Source organism: Homalodisca vitripennis, chromosome X (assembly GCF_021130785.1).
Source record: "Homalodisca vitripennis isolate AUS2020 chromosome X, UT_GWSS_2.1, whole genome shotgun sequence".
In the NCBI taxonomy this organism is placed as follows: domain Eukaryota; kingdom Metazoa; phylum Arthropoda; class Insecta; order Hemiptera; family Cicadellidae; genus Homalodisca; species Homalodisca vitripennis.
The window spans coordinates 140,731,741-140,758,541 of record NC_060215.1 but is presented as its reverse complement, the minus strand read 5'-3'; the positions used below and the strand labels follow the sequence as shown (position 1 = coordinate 140,758,541).

Sequence of the window (26,801 nt, the reverse complement as noted above, 5' to 3'; positions counted from 1 at the left end):
GAACAAAAGAGAATATTATATAATGATCCCTTGTGACTCGGAAGGGCGGTACAAAGAAAACATTACAAATTAAATGACTGTATTCTTATTATCAATGACTTCTCTAGCTCTCTATGTACTCTGTAGAGACAACGTTTGTTTTAACACATAATGATTAGTTATGGCGATTAAAAATTATTTGGAATAACGGGAACGTGCGTACAGTGGTTTACGTATAACAGTAGGTGGTACTTCTTCTTACGAGGAGGCTTTACTGTATTTAACATTCTAAATAAGTGAGAGTCGAAGAGTACCAAATACTAACACCATATAAAATTTCAATTTGACAAGCATTAAAGAAATGTTTCTGTACCATTCTGAACGCTCATGAGAGAGAAGAGGTGATAATTAATTATGAATTTTGGAGTAGTTGAAAATCATAATAAGCGAACAAAATATTAGGAAGTGAAAATCTGATAGGATCAAGCTGAAGACCAGACAGATATTCTATTCGGGGATGACCAATAGAACACTGGTTGTGGAACTGTGCCGCTATTGGGTAAAGCTAAAAAATGCTACCAAAGGATTTGGCATTTTCTTTTAGAAACAACCAGTACTTTAGTTGGAAACCAATCAACGGTCAGTAAGACTAGTCAATCACTATGAACTCTTGAAGGTAGCCAGCGCTATGATAATCTATTGTTTACATAATTGATAACTTATTATATTTTTGGATTATTTCACCGATTTGGCTTATCAGGTATTTTTTTTTCGATTTCACCCTATTAAGTAAAATTCTGTTGTTTCCAAATCCGTAAGAACCTATATATTAAGATGATAGTTATAACACAAGCAACGAAATATTAAAAATAAATATTAATACTTAGTTACTTATATGATTCTTATAACTTTAGGGTTGGACAAAGTTGAAAACAATTATATTAAATTAACACATATAATTACAAAATTTTAACCTTTCATTGCTAGATAAATATGGTACAACAAGTTTTAAGGAAGTAAAAAACCGCAAGAAAATAGTCCACTAATATATATTTCATCATTCAATAAAACCAAGCCTTGGTGGAGTGTCTTTTTGGCCCTCACCTAGATTTTATTGGATAATCATGTACTTACTTGTACACTTACAATAGCAATAGAACTATTTTAAAAAGTAAAAGGTAATAAGGTAAAGTATATTTTATTTAAGGAGATAAAGTTAAATGTAAGAAGCTCTCTTTGACGATTAACCTGGAGAATACCGAACTACTACCAATGGCCGAGTAGGCGGATTGCAGGAAAGGACAAGATAGCTCAGCGGTCACCCATCCAAGCAGTAACCACGCTCGACGTTGCTTGACTCTGTTATCTTGTGGTAAGCACCGTACCCACTACACTGCGCCATTGGCACATAAAAAGAATGTGCTACAAATTGCTGCAGTGATAGTATAAATCGAAGAACGGTTTACATCAGTCATAATATGTATTTCGAGTGCAAGTATCACACAAAAACACAATCACAATCCTTTTTTGTGATTTATTCACAATTTATCTTTTATGAATAGAAACCATGAAGTGATACAAAAATATTCACCGATTGTACAAAATTAATACGTTACTTACACATAAAATTTGAACAAACCTTTATTGGTGATCTTCAAAATTTGGCCGATGTATTAATGCAATTGACAATTCGGTTTTCTGAGATGGTTCCATTTAGATTTTACCTAAAACATCTCCAGATAGCAAAGTTTGTAATTTTGGCTTGATTACAGGAACAAGTAACGGGTTTCAGAGACCATCTTTGGAACCTGGCAACTAAGAAATAATCTAGTTTTGGACACGTGTTCTTAAAAAAGTATAATTTTTCGTTAAACATGCTAAAAAAGGATTTATCATTTGTTTAGAAACAAGCAGTACTTTGGGTGCTAACCCATCGAAAGACAAAGGGATGAAGCTAGATATTACTGAGATACACGTTTTTTGAAATATAGGAAATGAATAAAATGTAAACATAAAATAGTGATGAAATGTGCTACTCTTTGTCTATCATATATTTTAATTTTAAATAATTTCTTGTTTGATATAATACTGAATAAATAGATTAGGGCCTACTCTGTTATTGTGATGCGCAAAACTTTTGTTCCCCTTCGTTCGCCTTCCTATAATATTTCATAATACAGAGCACAAGAATGTGTAGTGTAATTTTATTGTCTCTCTTCAGAACTTCCAAATTATATCCAATTACTAATTTTATAACCTTCCGTACTACACGAGGGACCATAAAAGTAACGGTTACATAAAGTAACTTGTTTATTCTTCCATGTTACACGCGAGATACTCGTATGTACGTAATGCTCGTACAAACGTACTGATGTATTTTTTGATCAGTAGGCCCTACAAACGTTTTCTACTAACAGTGTAGCATGCTAAAAATTAGTATACGGAAATTGAGCGGATGCGGCTAGTATCAACACGTTTTGCAGAAAAGAAGCGGAAAAGTGCATTTTTGTTTCTACAATTTGTGTATTTTTCTTTAAGTTGGTACGATTATGAAAACAAGTTGTATGAACCTACAAATAGACTCATTATTTATATATGGATAGAAACTATATAGCAAAAATCAAATACTATACAAAATGAACTCTTATAGAGACAGACTACACTGAAACCGATGTAAGAATAAAAAGTTGCCAAAAGACAAAAAAAATAGCTTATACAAAGCAAAACGTTTAATACCATATTTTTTATGATCCGGTGATAATAAGTGTGAAACTACTCTTTATCACAAATGGGCTACTAAAAAAATTTAGTCAAATGTAAAATGATTTCAGCATAAAAAAATGAGTAAATTAATACTATGTTTTTTTTTTTTTTTTAATGTTTGCAACAAATGTTTATCAGTTTAAACGCTGTGCAGTCCAAAAGTTGTAAGTTTCGTAAATTTTAATGTATCCGGCGGAGGCCCCCCAGTTTCGTATTGCCCCCCCTCCAAATATACAACCTGGCTGCGTTCTTGGTAGTGCAAAATATCGTTAGAAATGTTGTAAATGTGGGTTTACATCGGTTGTTAGCGAAACCAGTAAATTCCATACTAACTCAACATTAACATATCTAAACTGAAACCACAGATACTATGATTGGACATATTCACAATTTGTTTCATTGCCAGGTAACAAATAACTGGAAAGAAATCTGTAGGGTTGTAACCGTTTTTACGTGCTAATTACAGGATTTCAGGTTCAGGTTACGAGAGACAGATTTTATTCCTCGCAATACCTAACCGAATACTCGCGATACCTGGGAACGCAATAGTAACATTTTGCTCTCAATATTTCTGGAGATATCGTGACAGAACATGTACAATTCTTCTCGTACTTCTAAAATCGCAATTTGAAATTTGTAGACCCATATCCACCTAAGAGCAGGGAGCAAGCTTTATTTACGTTACACTGTAACAACAGGTGATAGGGGTGGCTGAAATAACAAAGTCTTTGCACAGAACTTCATTGTCACTATTGTAGTTTAGTATGAAACTATTTTGTTAACGCAGGCTACTCCCAAATTATATTTAGCTATTTGTATTGTATAAGATTATCGGCCACCAAAATCATGCACATGCTAGTGGTCTTTAAAAATTGAACCACAATATAGGTTTGACTGAACCTGTTGATATTGACGGCTCACAGGTTTTATAAAAAAGTTACTTATTTCACTCACCGAGAGGGAATCACTGTTTCAAACAATTATTCTAAAATTTATAATTTTGTCATAAAACCTTTCAATCATTTTTACGTAAATTTTTTAATCCATCGCTTATTGTTATTTTCGAAACTTTAAAAATTTAATTGTATTTTTTTTTAATAAAATGCTTTTGGTGACAAATCAGAGTTCGACCTTGCGCATTCTATTGTTTGCACAGGAATGCTCGTTCAAGTTAGCAATATCAGCGTTCCGGTAACAAAGAGTGGAACTAAAACAGCAACAATGTCCTCATTTTACAACTGGTCAGGTTGTTATTATTTCATTAGACACTGTTTCAATATACAGTACTTATAATGTACAAAATTTAAAAAAATACAAAAAATAACTTTTAATTTTACTTAGCGACTTAATCGCTATACATTTATATATAATGATATACTTATTTTGTAAATATTATAAAATATTATTATAAATATTATAATTCTTTATATAATTGTATAATAATTAAATATAATTATTTTGTATTTGGCTGCATCTGTCACATATGCATATAAATAACCATATTTATAATATCACCATATTTAAATATATTTTTATTCATACCATAGAATTTAGATATTTTATTGTTAGAAAAGTTAAATATAGTACCATATTATATATTATTTAAATATGGTTATTTAAATGCATATGTGACAGATGCGGCCAAATACAAAATAATTATATTTAATTATTATACAATTATATAAAGAATTATAATATTTATAATAATATTTTATAATATTTACAAAATAAGTATAGGTATAAATAAGTTAGGGGGCCTTATGGTGTTATAGTGGCACATTTACTCTTCAAGTTTGTTCCACCGGGTTTCGAACCCGGATCTCTCACTTGCCGGGCGGATGTGCTACCATTACACCACAGAGTCCTTACTCTTTACGACTAAATTATTGTGTATTTGGCCGCATCTGTCACATATGCATTTAAATAACCATATTCATTATATAACCGTATTTAAATTACACACACACACACACACACACACACACACACACACACACACACACACACACACACACACACACACACACACACACACACACACACACACACACACACACACACACACACACACACACACACACACACACACACACACACACACACACACGCACGCACACACACACACACACACACACACACACACACACACACACACACACACACACACACACACACACACACACACACACACATATATATATGTAGTGGAAATTGTAACAGTTAAATACCTGAAATTTATAAAAAATTCATTTATAAAAAATAGATTCGACTAAGTGAAAGATTATGGAGATCATAACATGAAATCTCCTTTTTTGATTAAAAGGATCGTAGCATAAATATTTTTCATAAAGAAGTTTTAAGGCGTTTTTTGTATGTTTTATTGGCCACAAAAGGTTGATGAAGGCTGGCCACTGTACATAGATATAAGTGAAAAGTATTGAGGCGTGAATCAGAAACACAGTTTGAAGATGTGGCCAAGATGGACATTAATGACCACTGTGGTGCCACAAAAGAATGAAGTAGGACAAATAGCGCGATACAAATATACCTTGTAATGTTTACAAGAAGTGGGCTAACTAAAGTTGTATAAGAGGAAACAGTTAATTTATTATGAGTACATAGCCTATGTTTTCAACAGATAATGAAACATATTCCGTCGAATTGAAATGTTTTATTGTAAGATAAGTTAAATATAGCACCTTATAGGTAATTTGCCCCCACCAATAGAAACCTCTTACCTCCTTAATAGGGTAGTATTGGCCAGCGGCAGATCAATTTTAAGCAAAACTCCTGTGGAACAAAAATATAGGTAAGTATAAGGGCAGTAGACTATAGCAGTTATTCTAAATACACTAATAGTCCCAACTAATTCTAATTTTTGTACAATTTAAAAGCACAATTTAATTTTTTTACAGAATATTAATAGAATAAGATTATGTAAGCCACCAGCCAGAAAATATTGAGTAATTTCTTAAGTTATATTTTATTTTATAAAATCATAACTACTATAATAATAAAATTCATCATTTTACAACACATTTAAAAATGCTATAAAATATGCTAGTTATAAATAAATAAAAATGTCTTTATTGGTCGAGCGATCATCAAAGTACAAACTCTGTTTTTCATGACAATTCCTGTCAAATTACACAAAATTCGTAAAAAAATAGATCACACAAAAATAAAAATACAAGTAATATTATCATTTAAATATTCCTGCAACACTTTTATAAAAGACTTTTTACAACAGAAACGTTTGAAACATTTTGACGACAAAAATAAAATTTGTCTTATGAACAGCACTAGAAAACTGGTACAGTACAGATAAAATACAAACAGCGCATGATATACGTAACATATAAAGTACCTAATTGAGAATTTACGGTGTTTCAGTCGTAACTCAAAACTGTTGCTAATTTCCATGAGTTTTAAGCAAAAACTTTAGTATTTAAGATGTTAATAAAATGATTAATTCAAATAACAAGACTTCACATCAATCCAATCCTGTAACTTAGAATATTCAATGAAAAATGCACTTTAGTTTAGTAAGAGAAATTCCAAACAACATTCCATGTACGTTTTTATGTAAAGACCTGTTTATAATCGTCGGAATACCTATAAACATTAAGTTATAATGTACAACGTCTAACTTTGAAAAGATCTGGTCGTACGACCCACGCAAAAGATTCAAGGTAAAATCGAAAAGGTCGCATGATGGAGCAACAAGCGAGTTCGCGTGATGTCATTGATAAGTGACCTACGCACCACTCACGCGATGGCTGTAGCCGAACACGATGGAGATTGTTGTGCAAATTGTGTGGAGCGGACTACCCTACTACGCTCAGATTAAAATATTAACGAACAATTTAAACACGGTGTAACCAACAATAATGTACTTGGTTTCCTAGTACGTACTGTTCCCTACTTAAGGTTATTACTCTCTTAACAGGTCTCGCTGCTTAGGTGCCACCTGCGCACGTGAGGTTCAGCTTTTAACACAAGGTTAAAACTGTGTTATAAATGGTGATATAATTACAAAGTGAAAATAAATTCTCACTTCAGAAACTTTGAAACTTCAGATTTTGTTATAATGAATAGTAAAATATACGATTTTCTGTTACTACTAATGGCTTATAATTTATATTTAGTGTATGTTTGCAATGCGAAACTCTATTTTGCAAATAAATTATAAACAATTAATCATTATTTCCAGATGCTCGATTTTTTTACAATAATTAGCAGTGAGGCACTCTTAACTAAGTTTCAAAATAAAACATTTGTGGATTTGTCACAGTTTTCTATTTATAGTGTAGTTATACAGTAAACCGTATCCTCATGTTAACCCTTTGAGTGCCGAGCTTTCAAGTGTGCTGCCGGGTTTATATGCCTAATGATCAACTTAAGCAACATCCGCATTTACCAAACTGCCGCCAAATCTCATAATTCGTCGCGTCAGATCGTGGTTAATAAACTGAATCCACATCTCGATCGCCGTCATTCTCAGAAAAGTTACTCACTGCTGAATGCCTAACTTAAAACGCATTTCGACAAATATATAGGGTAAGGTAAAGGTTAATTCGCAGTATAGGTAACTTCGCATTAATTTCTGTTCCTCTTATTACAGACTTGCCTGTAAAGTTATTAGTTCATGCATTTGCCTCTAGGTAGCGAAAGATGTCTACTTTTGAAGAAACACATGTTCGCCGGTTCTGCTTTCTAGTTCGTGTTTGTAAAACAAAGTTAAAGGTTATGTCTGACAATTCCTTTAGAGTGTTGTGCTGTTTTACGAGTATATAGTTGTTTGGTTGGATTTAGTTTATATAATACGTGTGTGTGGTAGAAGTTCTGGTGTGGTACATGTTGTTCATGAAACACAGTTTCATTTAATAGTAAGTTTGATAATTCTAACCTTAAAAATAAATAAGCTATAACCTTAGAATCTAGGATGTTTTTTGTTAGCAAAATCACTATAATTTTACACGTTCCTGTTACTGTATATAGGTAATTTATTTTTTCCTAAGAAAGTTTGTTGCTATTTTTTGCCTGATAAAATCGATATACAGACGCATAAGTAATGTTATATTATTATGCATATTTTAAAAAATCAAATGTAGGCTATTGCGAAATTACCTTACCTTTCTCTTACTCTTTATTTTTCACTGCGAAATTACCTAACCTGATTAATATTGTGTTTCGTGAACATCATTATTCATATTATTTCACTTTACTCTTGATTAAAAATGGTTAAACCTAAAGGACAAAGAGCTAAGCAAACGTAAGACTTATAGAAATTATAAAATATATGATCTAGTAAGTGCGGCGAAGAAAGTGAAGGCAGATGAAGTAACCCTGTTACAAAGCAAGCAAGGACTCTGGGGTTCCTTATAATACATTAAAAGACTTTTTAGTCAAAAATGACGATTTAGATCATGCTCATGTTCTCAAAATGGGCAAACCATTCGCCTTGCCCTCAGATATTGAGTTGCGTGTTTTTAACTTTATTGTTGAAATGCAGGAATTGGGTTTTGGCCTTACAGGGCTTCAAATGAGAAAACTGGCTTATGACCTTTCAGACAAAATAGGCAGATCACACTTTTTTAACACAGAGAAAAAGACGGCCAGCAAATGGTGGTGGTCAAAAATTTAAAGAACGCTATAATCTGTGTCTTCGGACACCCGAAAACTTATCAAGGTACAGAGCAAGCATGGCAAATCCAGTGATGGCGCAAGATTATTTACAAAATTAGACAAACTTTTGTCTCAACTGGGAATAAAAAACCAGCCAAATAGGATCTGGAATGTAGATGAAACAGGACTCACATATGTTGTAAAACCGAATAAAAATGGTGTGTCAAGTTGGGAAAAAATGTTGTTTATAAAAGAACATACGCAGAGCGGGGACAGCTTCAAACAGTATTGTGTGTTGTGTTTGCGCTGATGGAAGTTTCATCCCACCAATGGTGATTTTTAAAGGGATAAGATGGAGTGACCAACTCAAAGAAAACAGTCTTCCTAACTCATTTATTAGGCTATCCCCAAAGGTTTGGATAAATTCAGAACTTTTCCTAGAATGGTTTAAATTCTTCATTGGTGCTATCTGTCCAGCAAGGCCTGTTGTCTTACTGATGGGACTCTCATGGCTCGCATGTTGGGCCTGAAGTCATAGAACTTGCAAAGCAGAAATGAATCTACCTTATGACTTTCCCTGCACACACGAGTCATTTTATTTCAACCCCTTGATGTAGGAGTTTACAAGTCTCTGAAAAGTGTCTGGGCTAAATTGTTGAACAATCACATTTTTACTGAACCCAAACAAAATGCCCAGTCGTTCCCATTTCCACGAGCTCTTTACTCCTGCATTTTCTGGAAAGTTTTCACTCCTCTGAATATCATACAACTCATCTCAAGAAAGCTGGGGCTTGTCCTTATAACCCCAACGTTCTTCCTGCAGAAGCATTGGCACCAAGCAGGCTCACTGATCGCTATGGTCCATCTTCACCTGCTACTCGTGTTAGGAAGTCAGGCCTACCTTGTGATCTTGGACAAACACTGTCTACCCTTTCTCCAAAGGACCCCTCTGAAGAACAACTGCATGGTGTAGAAGTTTCCTCACGCGCCAAAACAAACAACATCTGAAGTTGGAGATATGGCTACGAAGGGCGCCCATAAAAAGAAAGAAAACCCCCCAAAAAGAGCCACGAGACTCTTCTGCGAAGTGTCTAAACCCACCCGAAAGAGATAAAATGGATCAACCAAAACCTGGCACTCCTAAAGATAGGCCTGCCCAAGCCTGATGATGATTGGAAGTGTGGTTTATGCTCTAAAACTGTTCTCGGAGGACGTGAAGAAGAAGAATGGTGCTCAGTGGTTACAGTGTTCATTTTGTAAGTTCCCTATCACGAAAAGTGCCAGAAAAATCCTACAAAGGAGCTCATTTATATGTGTGACGCTTGTGAGCCATTTTATGGAAGTGAGGACAACGGATTAACATCAGGTATGCCTATTTGTACAATGTTGCGAAATTACCTACCCACTATTGCGGAATTACCTGTACTAATGCAAAGTTACCTTACCTTGAAAGACTTAAGAAAAACAGCTTTTATATATACATATATAATGCAATAAATTTAAAACTAAAGGAAATTTTAAACTAATATGTGTTTTTTTGTATTACACACGTTTTGTAGTTTTTTAAATAAATATTTTTTGTAATAAAAGCCAACTTTTTAGGTTTTACTGCGAAATTGCCTTACCTTACCCTAATTGGTAAAACACCACCATTATTAAAAATAATTCCTGCCCTACGACCTGAACCTCAATCAAAATAGAAAAAAATCAGTGGCAACTTCAAAAAAACGGTGCTATAATTAACTTATCTTACAATAAAATATTTCAATTCTACGGAATATGTTTCATTATCTGTTGAAAACATAGGCTATGTACTCATAATGAAATAAACTGTTTCCTCTTATACATCTTTAGTTAGCCCACTACTTATAAACATTACAAGGTATATTTTGTATCGCGCTATTTGTCCTACTTCATTCTTTTGTGGCACCACAGTGGTGGTAGAATTAGTTGGGACGATTAGTGTATTTAGAATAACTGCTATAGTCTACTGCCCTTATACTTACCTATATTTTTGTTCCACAGGAGTTTTGCTTAAAATTGATCTGCCGCTGGCCAATACTACCCTATTAAGGAGGTAAGAGGTTTCTATTGGTGGGGGCAAATTACCTATAAGGTGCTATATTTAACTTATCTTACAATAAAACATTTCAATTCGACGGAATATGTTTCATTATCTGTTGAAAACATAGGCTATGTACTCATAATAAATTAACTGTTTCCTCTTATACAACTTTAGTTAGCCCACTTCTTGTAAACATTACAAGGTATATTTTGTATCGCGCTATTTGTCCTACTTCATTCTTTTGTGGCACCACAGTGGTCATTAATGTCCATCTTGGCCACATCTTCAAACTGTGTTTCTGATTCACGCCTCAATACTTTTCACTTATATCTATGTACAGTGCCAACCTTCATCAACCTTTTGTGGCCAATAAAACATACAAAAAACGCCTTAAAACTTCTTTATGAAAAATATTTATGCTACGATCCTTTTAATCAAAAAAGGAGATTTCATGTTATGATCTCCATAACTTTCACTTAGTCGAATCTATTTTTATAAATGAATTTTTTATAAATTTCAGGTATTTAACTGTTACAATTTCCACTACATATATATATGTAATATATATTACGCACGCATATGTGTGTGTGTGCGTGTGTGTGTGTGTGTGTGTGTGTGTGTGTGTGTGTGTGTGTGTGTGTGTGTGTGTGTGTGTGTGTGTGTGTGTGTGTGTGTGTGTGTAATTTAAATACGGTTATATAATGAATATGGTTATTTAATGCATATGTGACAGATGCGGCCAAATACACAATAATTTAGTCGTAAAGAGTAAGGACTCTGTGGTGTAATGGTAGCACATCGGCCCGGCAAGTGAGAGATCCGGGTTCGAAACCCGGTGGAACAAACTTGAAGAGTAAATGTGCCACTATAACACCATAAGGCCCCCTAACTTTTTACGACTAAATTATTTTGTATTTGGCCGCATCTGTCACATATGCATTTAAATAACCATATTTAAATAATATATAATATGGTACTATATTTAACTTTTCTAACAATAAAATATCTAAATTCTATGGTATGAAAAAAAAATATATTTAAATATGGTGATATTATAAATATGGTTATTTATATGCATATGTGACAGATGCAGCCAAATACAAAATAATTATATTTAATTATTATACAATTATATAAAGAATTATAACAGTTCAGAGGGTTATCAACAACAGGCTGAACTAGTTCTGCAACTTACTACCAGGGAGAAGCACTAGTGCAACTGATGTCTGAGGTATGTTGCTGAACTAGTTCTGCAACTCACCACCAGGGAGAAGCACTAGTGCAACTGATGTCTGACGTATGTTGCTGAACTAGTTCTGCAACTCACCACCAGGGAGAAGCACTAGTACAACTGATGTCTGACGTATGTTGCTGAACTAGTTCTGCAACTCAACACCAGGGAGAAGCACTAGCAGAACTGATGTCTGACGTATGTTGCTGAACTAGTTCTGCAACTCACCACCAGGGAGAAGCACTAGTACAACTGATGTCTGACGTATGTTGCTGAACTAGTTCTGCAACTCACCACCAGGGAGAAGCACTAGTACAACTGATGTCTGACGTATATTGCGTCATTGTTACTTCAGCTGACTTAACCGTTACTGTGTAGTGGAAAATCTGTTTACATATAAAAACAATGGATCAGCAAAATAGTAATAGATTTAATATTTTCAAAGCATTGATTGATAATAGTGATGACATAGATGAAGAAAAGAACTTGTCACAGCGACTTGGACTTTGACTTGGACGTATGTTGCTAAACTAGTTCTGCAACTCACCACCAGGGAGAAGCACTAGTACAACTGATGTCTGACGTATGTTGCTGAACTAGTTCTGCAACTCACCACCAGGGAGAAGCACTAGTACAACTGATGTCTGACGTATGTTGCGTCATTGTTACTTCAGCTGACTTAACCGTTACTGTGTAGTGGAAAATCTGTTTACATATAAGTATCTGTTTTGTTTTCATTGTCAAGTAATATTTTTATTGTTCCTACATATTTTTTTGGCAACTGTTCTTTTGAATATATTTAATCGTATACCGTTTATATTTTAAGTGGGATTTATATCGTGCTAGTAATGCGGTTTTGTTTTATCCGTGGGATGTCTTTAACTGATCCAATGGAAAGGATAACAATTTTGTATTACTGTATAACACAATTTTTGAAGTTTTTAACGAACAGACGTGGCGTTTGGAGATAAAATAAACTGGGAAATCCGTTCCTACTGATAGGTAGTTTATATTACTTTGTTACCGTTTCAATTATTGTGTTGTTTAATTTAGGTTTGTGGGTTTACACTCTCGAGGATACTGTGAAAGTGGTTAATTAAAATATAACAATCGCATTTGACGTGCCAAATTTGTTTTTCTCTTCACTTTTATAATAAGCTGTGTTATAATAAGTGTAGAATAAGCAAACTTTAACAGATGTATTAGTTATTATACGTTATATTCAACATTTTGAGTCAGGGGCCAAGAGGCAATGAATACAAACCTTATAAGAAGCGCAAAGCTTATGGAGAATAGTCTGCCAAGTTGGTTTCCCGCCAAAACGAGCTTAGCGCGTCCGCCGCTAGGAGCGCTTGTTTCCCCCTCTTTCCCTCTCGCTCTAGCTTGTTCTCTCTCTGTCTAACTGGCCGCGCGCTGTCCTTCTCATTCGCTCCCGCTCTGTCTTCTGTCTCACTCTAGCTCGCCACGCCACGAGCGCCCTTCACGCTGCCTAGCGGTGGACGTGTTAAGCTTGCCAAATTCAAATAAAAATTGGCAGACTTTTTAACATTGGCTTTGCGCTTCTTATAAGGTTTGTATTCATTGCAAGAGGTCAAATAGGTTATAACTGTCCGATTTCGTTCAAGTTTGATTCGTGGGTTTTGCAACTCCAATAGATACATGTAAGTAGAATAATATCGATGTAGCTACTGAACTTGAAGTTCTGTGTTGGGCTCTGTCAACACGATAGTATACAAGGATTTATGATAGTATTTGTGAGCTGACACTGTCTCATAAATACAGTGTCGATACTAATAAAATGGAATTCAAAGTGTAGAATTATTAGTGAATTGTAGTATTTCCTGGAAGATTAGGATGTGTTGAGAAGAATTAATTTACATTATGCAGCTGCATTATGCTTGTAGCAGAGCTGCATGTAGCCGTCACATGTAGCTTTGCTATATAGCCATATGTAAATGGTTGCTTTTCTACATATATATAGTCGACGCCCGACGTACATAATTTCTTTCTATTACTACCATCCAACGATGATAAACCAAATTTTAATGATATAGCTCCAAAATCGAACCACATACGATCTCCGACACCGAGAAAGTTCAGAACATAGAAATCAGTCAGAAAAGCGATGGCCAAAGTTTTCTGGGATTCCAACGGTAATCTGATGATTTACTACTTTGACAATAGAAGAACAATAACAGGGGAATATTATACCGAGCTATACAGGGAATTTAAGGCAAGCCATTTTGGTAAAGAGGCGAGGGATGATCATCAAATATGTTCTCCTGTTGAACGACAACGCTCCAGTTAATTAGTATCGTGTTGCACAGGCTGCCCTGCAAGAGTGTGGTTTCAGGTAGCTCAAATACCCACCCTGTAGTCCAGATCTGGCACCTGGTAATTATTTCCTGTTTTCCAACTTGAGAAACAGCTTAAAGGAAGGAGATTTGAGGAATTGGAGTACGCGTAAGCTCTAACAGAACAGTGTTTTGCAGAGCAGGAGATACGTTTTTTTTTACAAAGGCTTTTTTTAGGGGTAATTACCTAGACAAGTAAATTAGTTTTATAAGTAGTAAATTTTTAACGCCTTTATACCTTAGTTGCAAAACTTTTTGATCATCCCTCGTAGCTGACTTTAAGCTGAACACTTGAGAGTTTGTATCCAAGCCACGTGGCTCTCCAATATTGAAATATGATGTTTTTATTCTTAACCGAATATAATATTTGTATATTTATATTTGGATAGTGACAATTTTAAATCTATAAAACACCAAATAGCTTATGATCTCTTATATGAATTATTACTTATTGCTCCTTCAGACTTTGTTAGTTATTTGAAAGGTTATAGTATGCACATGTGTTACTCTTCCAAAATGCGTGATATAATGCATTTTACGTTACACAAATAAAATCGATTCAAACAATTTTTACAGGCATTGAGAGAAAATTGCTTTCTTTAACGTTAGAGCACAATACTTGCTAATAAAATATAAATTAATCCACGTCATTATAATATTCTGGGTTATATTCGGTAACCAAAACTCGAACACGAACAGTCCAACATATGTACTTTTGATTGATATAACTTGAGCTTTAATAATTTGTGCTCACCCGAGTTCTTAATTTTACACGGATTTTTATACAAAGTAAATGTGGCTATGAAATAGAATTGAAGAATAACGGATGGATATGAGTGTAGTTTCAAGATAAAATGTTCGTACTAATTTAGTAGAATTTAACTTGCCTACAGCTCACGCAAGGTTGGTGTCTGTACGATCAGAGCAGCTGCTAAAGCGAATGTTAATAATGATACAAGTGAAAGAGAATAATGCAATTGAAATAAAACATTTGCGTTAATTAGTATTGCACACGGATAACCGTGCAATCCAATTATTAAGCGGAAAACCCATAGCATGGTGGGGAAAGGTAATGACGGTCGGGAAGAGTGGAATGATATTATAACCTAATTGAATCGTCTGGGACCACTGCGGCGAATAAATTACAGAACTTTCTCACAAATTTTAAAATTATATTATTCCACCATGAAGATGCCCTACACTTCTATGTATAATGCAAAATGCTCTTGGAGATGTATCAAACTTATTCTGCGTATTTAATAAATGGAGAATAAAACGTACCGATACTCTATATATATAATGAATTTACAATATTAATTTAGATAGCTACGGATTGCCAATCTAAATTAGTGGTTTCGTTGGTCGTTAGTAAATTCCAATTCATTTATTGTAATGATTTCGGAAATAAGTTCCCAGTTTTATTGGAGTTTTTAATTTTCGATTAATCCGATACCATAGACATATCAGTAACCTAACGTATACACCTAACGTATACCTAATGTCTCCCCAAATTCAGAATAGGTGTAACTGGTTACTTTTTTTTATTTTTCAAGGAACCCCATTCAAAAACATTCTATTTATAATATCGTGTTACCTTAAAAATTACTATCTCTAATGTACTTGACTGTAAACATGATATGTTAATCATGACTTTAGGACAGTTTTAGTTCTAAAGGCAGTTATTACGTACAACAATTAGTTCTAAAAATCCCAGAATCCTTGCTATCCGGGCTATCCTTAGTCCTCCGTAAACCGGTTTAAAAATCTATAAAATATTAACAAACCTGCAGTGCGACCTTCGATGGTGAGTTTTCTTGAGGAATGAAATGTAGAAAATTTCATGCTACAAAAGTGGATTTTTGTATTCATGTTATAGAGTGAAGTTTACAACAAGCAAAGTTCAAGAAAACTTAAAATAGTTATCACATTGCTACTTACTTATATGTAAGTCGAAAGTTTATCTAATTTACGAAAATATGCAATAATAATTAATAATCACTAAACATAACATATCACGTCTAGTACTTTTAAGAAAACATGCAAATAACCGTTTCATTAGTTAAAATGTACTAACTACATTAATGGAGGGTGGAAAGCCCTTTTATTTTCTTCAGGAAATGCTTGACGATGTTAATATAGCTCTGATGCAAGTGACCATGGATACGTCGCGTCGTTTGAACTTTTGTATCACGATTAGATCTAGAATCTTTTTATGGTTAGTATGTTTGCTACACAACAACAACTGAAAAGACACCTCAAAAATAGTAATTATTAGTGATTGAGATGACTCAATATAAAATAAAATAAAAAGAACAGCCGCGAAAAATGCTGCCAACATAAATAAGGGTTGGTACCTTGCTGTCAATCAAGATCCATTTTCTTGCAAAAGTTATAATATAAAATGGAAGATTATTAAGAGTCTTATCACGTAATTCTTTTAATTTTCACCGAAAACAAATTCAATTAACTAATTAACATAAAAATTACACAACATAAACAAATTAACAATTAACATAAAAATTGATATACCAAAATCATGTTGTTGCTTTTTGGTATTTATGAACCTTTTGATTTGCTAAACGCACTTTTTAAATTATTTGAACGACAGTGTTAATAATTACAAAATAAATTAGTAGATAATGTTTTGTGAGGAGAGGATAATCAAAATATTCTGATGTGCCAAATACTGTGGGTAGACTACAGTTTAATTAATCCCCTCCACTCCAGTGCCCGCTATACAGCCATTGCCGCCTCTTCTATGCCATGGTTTCCTCGCTTGTTAATTGGAATAAAACGTAATCTGTTCACAAACACTAATTACCGTTCCAATATTGTTTCCGTTACATTGTTTTGTTTTGTATAAAGTCAATGAATAAACCCGAATGAATTGATTACAGATTTTTCCTTTATAAAAGAACAAACGAATTTACAGAACAAAATATTTTAACTCTATAGATTTTAAGAACATCAGCAGAACAACAAGTTGAAATATATATAATTGTAAGTGAGAGATCCGGTTCCAATCCCTGCGGAGCAAGTAATTTTTGTGATCCAATGTTTATTGAAATTATATTCGGCTATTTCTATTTATATAAATTTAATTAATGTTAAGTAAAAGTCGTTTGACATTTCTTCCGATCATACATTAGTTTGGTTATTTAAACGCTTTTGTGGCAGATACGGCCAAATACAAAATAATTGTGTCGCAAAAAGTAAGGGCCTGTGGTGTAATGGTAGCACATTCACCCGGCAAGTGAGAGATCCGGGTTCGAGTCCCGGCGGAGCAAGCATTTTTTGTGATTCAATGTTTATTGAAATGATATATATATATATATATATATATATATATATATATATATACATAATTAACTAGAAATTAAGATACTATAGTGTGATTACATGTTTTAATTATAGTTATGATTTCTTTGGGCTCGACTTACAAGAAACGTCATTGTTTTTTCCTTTACGTGGTTCGTAAACTGCTTTTTTTAGTTCCGCTGTGAACAAATGTTGTAGGTAACATGTAATTCCATTAAATTTTAAACATGTATTATTGACACTTTAATGGTGCTCTAAAAATTTTTTATTACCTGCTGAAAGAATTTTAGTTTTGGAGAAAATATATGAATCAAAAGTTTAAGTTCATTATTTAGAAATTACAGGTAAACAGAAACAGGTAAATTATAATCAAGCTTAATGGAACGCTATAAATCTGTTAAGTTTTATTTTTTATACGCTGTAAATATTTATGTATTAAAACATTGGTCGACGCACGTAGAATCTATAAAAGGATTGTTGAATCTAAGACGGACAAACAATTGTGTTTTTATTGCGTTGGTCTTGTACAGTCAAGGTGAAAATCGAAACACAGTTGCATGTGCGATAGAGGAAATCGCGTGGTGTTACTAATAAAGTAACCAACGTTAAGTCTGCACGCTAAGTCGGAATTTATATATGATGGCTGCTGCGGGACTGCGTATTTACAATTGCATTGCACAGAAATGGAAACACGTTACCAAATAAATGGCTAGGTACATCCATCTTAGAACAAACTTACGAAAAAGCAAAAGAAAAAGTTTTATATACTGCATATGTCGAGCTTGTTTATTTTATTAACTGCGTGTTCACTGAAGGGACTGGAAAAATGCTATTTCTGTCTGAGTGCCCTCACGAAACGTATTGACCTATAGACTTGAACTTATGCACGAAACTTCATTTCATAGTGAACACTAAGTTCGATGTTTTTTTTTCCTCGGGAGGGAAATGCGTTACGCACCTAGGGTCTCCCCTTTAGAGCTTCCCGTGTGTGGGACTCCCTTTTCTTCTCTTTCTCTGCGATCCCTCAGTTTACCCAATAAAACCTCCTGCGCTTCATCTACTGGAACTGGGATCACCAAAAGTTTACACTGTTATGAAACCCAAGTTATCACATCAAAGTAGGAGTGTATCACGGGGCAAAATATATGGAGAAAAAAATCTTGTGTGGGCTTTAAATTTAGTATGAAACTTAATTTCTTCATATACAGGTATGATTTTTGTGATGGTGCATGCCCAATCATGGAAATAGGCTGAGCGTCACTCAAACCTATTACTCACTACGTTGAAACAATTTCCTTTGACTGCCGGGAGAATAAATAGTTACAATAAAGAGCTATAGACATGAAATCTCGGTGAAAAAAAGTTGCGCTAAAGTGGTCTGAGATAGAATACTACTTGAATTTTAATGATGACGTTGGTAACATGTTTTCAACTCGTTATTTAGGCTGTCTATACTAATTACAGGAGGAGTTTTAATTATTTCACTGTCATTATCGTAGGGTCGTTGTTGTTGGCCGTGGACTGTTATTGCTCATTAATTAATTAAATCAACATATGAGCTTCTTTCTATTCCCAGTATTACGTTTCCCATAGTTTAAATATTCATACAGAAAAGTTATGGATGAAAAAAACGTTAGGTATCTTTTTTATTCTATCCAGACACAACATTTACATTTTAATAACTATAAGAAAAGTGGGAATTTCTCTGACGTAATAAAAGTCTGAAAATGATTGCGAGATTAAATTTTTCACGAGAAAAGAAAAAAGTACAGATTCCCAATAAAGTTTGGAGTCACGTCTCCAACGTTTGAAGTGTAATCTTGGTGTAGCAGCCCTATTTTACCGTCTAAAACCTTTTTTATAATGATATTTTATCACCACTCTATGAAACATATTGAATGTTGTACACATACTTACACTATAATGTACACGAATGTAGCTGTTTACGTAAATATTTATAGTGGAATCATTTCTGTTACTAAAAAACTATTTCGTTACTTTAATCAGTACGAAAATATTTTTTTATTAGAAAACTAAAATATAATTTATTTGGAACTTATTATTTGAAGTTATTATCACTCAGTTATCTCCAATCAAACCTAAAGGTGGGATGACAGATTATTAAATAACCTTTAACTAATAATAATACACTATTGGTGATTATCCTTAGGAGTAAAATATTATTTGTTATAAATATCTAAATACCACCACCATCTAAGCATTTTGAAACCGAATTACAATTTTATAAAGTTTTAGTGACGGATTTCGTTAATAGCTTAATTTTTTAATTTTCCCACGAATTTAGGGGAAAAGCTTCTGACTAGTTAAGGAAAAGCCTTTCAGACTATTTAACAAAGTTATAAATTTTCAGATGTAAAAAATTTTTAGGATTTGGATATAAAACTTCCCTGAATGGTTCACTAACTTTTAAATTGTTAACTCTTAAATCTGAAAATTCGCCCACTGGTTACTCTTACTAAGATGTCCCCCAGTATTTTTTGTGAACGTTTAATGCTGGGTTAAGGCGGTGCACCAGTGAACATATGTTTTCTTTTCTTAATTTTAAGCCCAGATAATACAAATCACAACGCGTGTTCTTGTTACTTTAACGAAGTGTGGATATGAAATTGAGACCAAATGGCATACTGTAAAAAGCTACATTTCCCTGTCACTCTTTTCTTCAAAAAAAAAAAAAAAAAAAAAAAAAAAGATCTACGAGAACAACCAATATTTATAAAATACTAACTCGTGTTGTCGAATCGACATATCAACATGAGGGCAACTGTTAACGCTAAGATGTCACTCAACATGTATTGGGAATCCAGTACTCAAACTTTAAACATGTATCCAGACAATACCACACAAGTCTCATACATATGTATCAGTGTAAACGTACCTTACGATTCAGTGTTGTGTGTTTATGTGATTGTACTCTCGACGCATGCGCAGTACACGACAACAATGACAAACCTGAGTCTGAGCAATTCACCAGAAGCTCATGAATAACTAACGTCGAGGCCTTACACTGGTGAAACATATTTTAGAACAAAATTTTACCAGACCTGTTAACTTTATTATCAGCAAAAAAATGTAAAAATAAGATAGTTTTTTAACGTTTCAAAATATTTATTTGGTGGGTCCAACTTTACTGTTGCAGAGTAAACGTATTTTTATAATAAGCTTTAATCATATGTTCGTTTAGATGAAGATTCATATCAGATATACTTTTCTTGAGATTTCACTATTTTAAACACGTAGCTAGACACCTCTTGTACACATTAGTATTTAGGTACATTCTCTTCAAAAAGATATATAATTATAATTCATTCGATTTTATATAAAAAAATTTATTATGAATAATAAATATTTCTGGAAATCGGTTAAACTTTTTAGAAGCGCAACGTAACGTTTGTCAGGAAAAGCTTTCTTTTCCATTCAATTCATTAAAGTGTTTGCTTTCATCTCTTGATTATTACGTCAGTGAAAGTAACGATTGTGATGTGCGCATGCGCCAAGAGACAACAGTGTCATTACATCGTGTCTGTAATTGTAATATATCATATTATCTAATACGCCAATATATTTCTTAGAATATGATAAGAAATCTTTTTAAGTACTATAACTATACTATACTATAAGTGTCTACATATTTACCGTGGTAAGAACACTACCACATTCACTAACTGAGCTGGCCAAATAACCAAAAAAATAATTCTTGTAGAGCACTCGTTATCAATCAAAGCCGCTTTGTACACGTAGCGAAAGACTTCCAGTCAGCAGATTCCTAATTCGATCCCAGCCCCTACTTAATCCTTTGTGCGTCGTAATTTTAATTAGGGTTATTTTGTTTTCATTTATGGAGATATATCTGATAGAAATAAAATTACAGCCCTTAATAATTGTAAACTACGGCAGAAGAAACACAATAAATGATTTAATAAATGTACTGTTTATAAGAAGAAATTAAATCCCTCAAAAACAGTAACTCCGACAACAAATTCAGCCAACAAATGTACAAAACAATATAATTCATTCATAAAGAATGCCAATAATGCAACTGTAATACAACATTTTAAAAGGAATGTAAAACAAATGTTTTACCATAACTTTCACCTAGGCATAAAGTGTTTTGACTTATTATCATGGTAAAATAGACAATCTACTAGTAATATAGGATCGCAGGACTTCAACAATATTATTATTGTGCAGATACGTTACTAATACACACATACTACTGAATAAACTGCCATCGGGTTAACCGGCCTGAGGTAATACAAAATACATTTCGTGGTTCCTGTACAATTGGTACTCTTTCCTGAATCACAAAATGGGATAAATCTAAACGAAATGTTGGCTGGTTAAGCCCATTCAGGCTATGTTAGAAGCCGTGATATAGTAGGCCATCCTGTACCAACACTCGAAGTAATTTAGGTCACATTTGTATCTTATGATTGATTCTAGTATTTAATTAAATACAAAGTTTTCTAACAGAATTAAAATGCATTTTGAAGAACGTAATGCTTTTGCCCCTGCACTGTGCATTAATTATATTATTTCGGTTTATGAAGTTCTTTTTTTGAATTATAGAGGTATGTAACTAATCTTCAGATATGGAATTAGTGACTCAAAAAGTTGAATCAGTATTGTATTTCAATAAATTGAAAGAAAATTTCTTCGCTTTCTTCGCTAAGTATAAAATGTTAAAGAACTTATTTAACAAAAATATGTTTTTTTCTAAAATCGTAGTCTTGATTAAGAACTACTTTACTTATTTTGTGTGATAAAAACGATTAAAGAACACGGTACTGATTGCGACATATTAATCACAACTTACAAAAATATAAAATTCTTTCTTATATTCTAATTGGAATATATTATATTGTAATATCTCTAGTACATATGCATTTATAATAATGTATAACTGAGCAAATTTACTTAAAAAGGTGGTAAAACTTTACTTTATGTGATGTATACAAAATGGTTCACATACAGAATTACAAAACGACAAGAATAGCAGAAAACAGTAGAACGTACGTTTGCATATTGTGAAGAGCAATGACAATAAAAATGTGTTGATTTACATGATTCTATTACTGGCCAACAAAACTTAAATATACACGAATATCTTAAAATCTTGCTTAACCATGCACGTACATTGAAAAATGTGAACATCGTTCATAACCGTGATTTGTCAGAACTCGCTAATTATATTTGCAGGTTTATAGACCATTAAACAGCAACCTTGGCTATATAAGAAACACGCACTCAACATAAAACTTAACTAGTCACTAACATTGAAATTGGGTAATAACTGTCATTTGTCATGTATCAGTAATTCATTTGCTGATTTACTAGCTTCTGTTATTGACAATTACGCAAGATCCTTGAACATACAAATAACATTTAACATGTAACTCAACCATGTACTGGGAATCGCTAACTTGGTTAATAACGATGATTTGATATTTAACACTAATTACATTTACATGATGTTATTGACAATTACACAAGAGACTTGATTAACATTTAACAATAATTAACAATAACGATGATTTATTTCACTAATCACATTTACATGATTCTGTTATTGACAATTACACAAGAGACTTGAACATACAAATAACATTTAACGTGTAACTTAAACCATGTACTGGGAATCGCTAACTTGGTTAATAACGATGATTTGTTATTTAACACTAATCACATTTACATGATTCTGTTATTGACAATTACACAAGAGACTTGAACATACAAATAACATTTAACGTGTAACTTAACCATGTACTGGGAATCGCTAAATTGGTTAATAACGATGATTTGTTATTTAACACTAATTACATTTACATGATTCTGTTATTGACAATTACACAAGAGACTTGAACATACAAATAAACATTTACAACTCAAGTAGGGAATCGCTAAATTGAATAACGATGATTTGTTACATAATTACATTTACATGATTCTGTTATTGACAATTACAGTTGAACATACAAATAACATTTAACGTGTAACTCAACCATGTACTGGGAATCGCTAACTTGGTTAATAACGATGATTTGTTATTTAACACTAATCACATTTTACATGATTCTGTCACTGACAATTGCACAGTATTTTAAAGATGAACTGTTAATTCCTTATGTTGGTACCACATGTGAGGAGCCGTTATATATATGCTTTCAATATATGACTAAAATTTATTTTTGTTGACCCTTTATGTAAATTTTTCGGTGTAAAAATGTAGTTGTTTAAATGCACATCAATGATTTTCCCAAGTCAACGATGAGGGTTAATGGACGATCTGGAAACCGAGGGAGTGGCAATGGCCGAGCGGTCTAAGTAGTTGGACTTTGGATCTAAGTTAGAGATTGCGTGGGTTCAATTCCTGTATGTGACCGTTGCACTTTTTATCAGTACCATCGACCTTTTATCACTGTAAAAAAACGTTAAATAGAGATATGCTTGTAACGAGATCCTTTTTTTAATAGCACCACAAGGGATACTTGAATTTCCTATGATTAATACAACTTTGTATATAATGAAAAGAAAATAAGCAAGTCTCCACTAACAAAATAAAGAATAGGGTGTACATGAGAGTTTTATTTAAAATCAAGGGCAGCCACCACACGAACATGTTTATTTAATGTATTTATTGCAATAAATAAAATCTTTCTCTATGCTATGTGAGAACATTACGAGTTTTCATTACACTTTGCAGATGATATATACTAATAACTCTACAGCTACACTAACTGTATTGCTATATTTTTTTATGAATAAATACTAATGAACAAAAATGTGTAACCCAAGTGAGAACAAGTTCCAATTTAATCTAAAAGAAACTAGATCAACACATGAGGAAACCCCAATTAGCAAGCTTTGCACGTTGTCGGGTTTATTAAATAATAAGACCGCTATGTGTGACGGGTGTACAAATGTGTTATTTTATGTAGAATTCAGAGAGTTACAAGAAGTTAAAGCTTGTGGCCCAATAGTTAGGTTATATAAGCTTAAAATAGTTATAGTTATAACACAAATTCTGTACTAATAGTCCAGTAGCCAAGAACCAATTTGCACTAAACAATCACACATCTGAGGTTTCTTAAAATCCAGAAAATCTTTTCCTACGAAATAAATTGACGGTATTTTGATTCTTTGGGAGAAAACCTTTGAATTAAACGCCCTTAGTAAAACTGACAACTACTCTTTTATCGGTGGTGTTAGATTGCAAGAAACGGATGTATACTCGTAAATACCGTATGAAAATCATAACAAAAAACAAAACTATGATAAAACTTTATGACAGTATTTTTTTTATCGAATTGGCTGTAAAGGGACCATTTCAATAAAAATAATAATCCATTATCATAATAATTAAACTGCAAACAAGATACGACATACGTATAAATAGACAAACCCAACGATTTAACATTTGATGTAGTTTTCATCAAAATGGTTGTAAAGGGGCCAGCGCGATATAAAGAAACAATCAATACCTGAGAACTATAACTAGATAACGATTAAAAATATTCAACAATAAATCAATTAAAACTCAAGAATAATTATGTGAGTTTTAGCGGGTAAGCCGTGTTCCATGGTTTCACACTCTCTTTCTTACGCGTAAATTATTATTGTCGAAGTTTCACCTCGCTACCGTTTTGGCCCTCACCACCGGGTCAATATCTGATGCTACCATTCGAGTGGTGAAGGGACCATGCTCTAATGATTATTTTGCTCCTATATCTTCCAGCTTGTTTCATGATATACCTAAGTATATCAGGTACCCGAACCAATACGATGACATCCCAATCATACTGGGGAGAGTGGAAGGAGTTTAATATTTCAGGGAATACAATGTTTTTTGAATAAGGGTCACTGAACGCCTGCAAACTATTAAGGGGTTCGGTACAGACCACCAGTCTTCCAGTTCTGGACCATGATACGTTAAGGGTTGTTAATTCAGTCGTAAATATGGAGAAATCATTGGGAGTATGGAAACTAGCCGCAGTGATAAAAGCGCATCCCACTCTCGAATTTTCCCTGTATACACCAGTCTAGACAATGTCCCATGGTGCGAGAGTGCCTACTGTGTGACGGAACTCCTGCTCGTACGGCATGTCTGGAGTTGATAACTTCTTTAAGCTGGACAGACTCAAATTTATCGTAGGCCTTGGAACGTTCCAGGGTGGGACCTCGCACTTATGTACTATACTAAACTGATGTATACGTCTTGACCAACTTCAAGTTCATATGTTCTGACCCTAACTTCAAGTGACGCTGGCTATCTGAGCCTTGCAAGGAACAAATCATGCAACAGCGGATTTCCTGAACGCTCATGAAACATAGTTAAGTAACAATTATTGTCGTCTTCGCACAAGGGAATGTTCTACGGGGTTAGCCATGAAACTGACTATTGGGGTGGAGCGAAAACCTCAAAAAGCCAGTCTCAGGGCGGAGTTTTAGGCTGAGTCCAGCATTTTAAGAACACTGGGTCCTGCAGACCCATATGCTTGGCACCCGTAATCTAAACAGGATCGAACTGTGACTCTGAAGAATCTCAGCATGTAGGTTCTGTCTGCCCCCCCCCCCTATTTCGTTCCATTTAGAGCTCTGAGAATATTCAGTTGCTTCAAACAAGTATTCAGCGATGGCCTCTTTGCAGTTCGAAGCCTGGAAAAAACCATGCACTTTGTTTTGGATATTGAAAGGAAAACTTATTAACTTACTCGTTGCTCCAGTTTTATGATCATGAGCTGGAGAACTTGTTCAGACGTAACCGTCTTCCTCGCCGAAACAGAATGACGAAGTCGTCAGCTTAAAACGCCACCCTGCGTTCTGTTTTCTTGAGTAACAGGATTGGACAGGATTCTTCCTAGCACTTTCACGGCCACAAAAGATGAAGGATATGAGAATAGAAAAAGGAGAAAGGACTACTGGAAATCTCCAGTGTCGGAATAAAAGAGGGTAGCCGAGGTTGGCCAGTTGAAAGGAGAAAGTGTGTGGGATCCTATCTTGAAACGAAATAGATAGAATCCTACGAAGGGAGCATGCCACTAGTAAGTGGAAGTAATGACATACTCAGCTCAGGTACCCCGTGGTCGCCATCCACGTACTCATAGAGTATGAGCCCCTGGGGGATAAATCAACCGTCAACCGCTGTAGTTTTGGTAGTGGTTGAAATGGAAACGTATCGAAAGGGTTAAAAATATGAAATGATACATTATTTTTGTAAAATTATATTTTTATTGTTTGACACATTTAAAGACAACCGTCAGATATGTAAATAAATGTTACATCAGCGTTCTAACCATATTCACACCCAATAAGTAAGGACTTTAAGATTCGTTATCTAGTTCCCTGACAATGATATAACTAATTGTTTTATTTGTCTGACGGTCTGATTTAAGCGTGCTTCCGAAATACATATTTATTTAAGGAAAAAACATAGTTTTATGTTTTT

General features: G+C 33.8%; 1 protein-coding gene across 9 annotated transcripts in view; it reads right to left on the bottom strand.

The window, feature by feature from the left end:
- Positions 1–26,801, bottom strand: part of LOC124369922 — a 180,448-nt gene that overhangs the window by 76,904 nt on the left and 76,743 nt on the right. The window contains exon 3 of one of the 9 annotated variants that reach the window (XM_046828109.1): positions 5,481–5,532. The exons of the other annotated variants lie outside the window; for them this stretch is intronic. The gene's annotated coding sequence lies outside the window, so the exon portion shown is untranslated. The remainder of the gene's footprint in view (positions 1–5,480; positions 5,533–26,801) is intronic. 9 annotated transcript variants of the gene reach the window in all.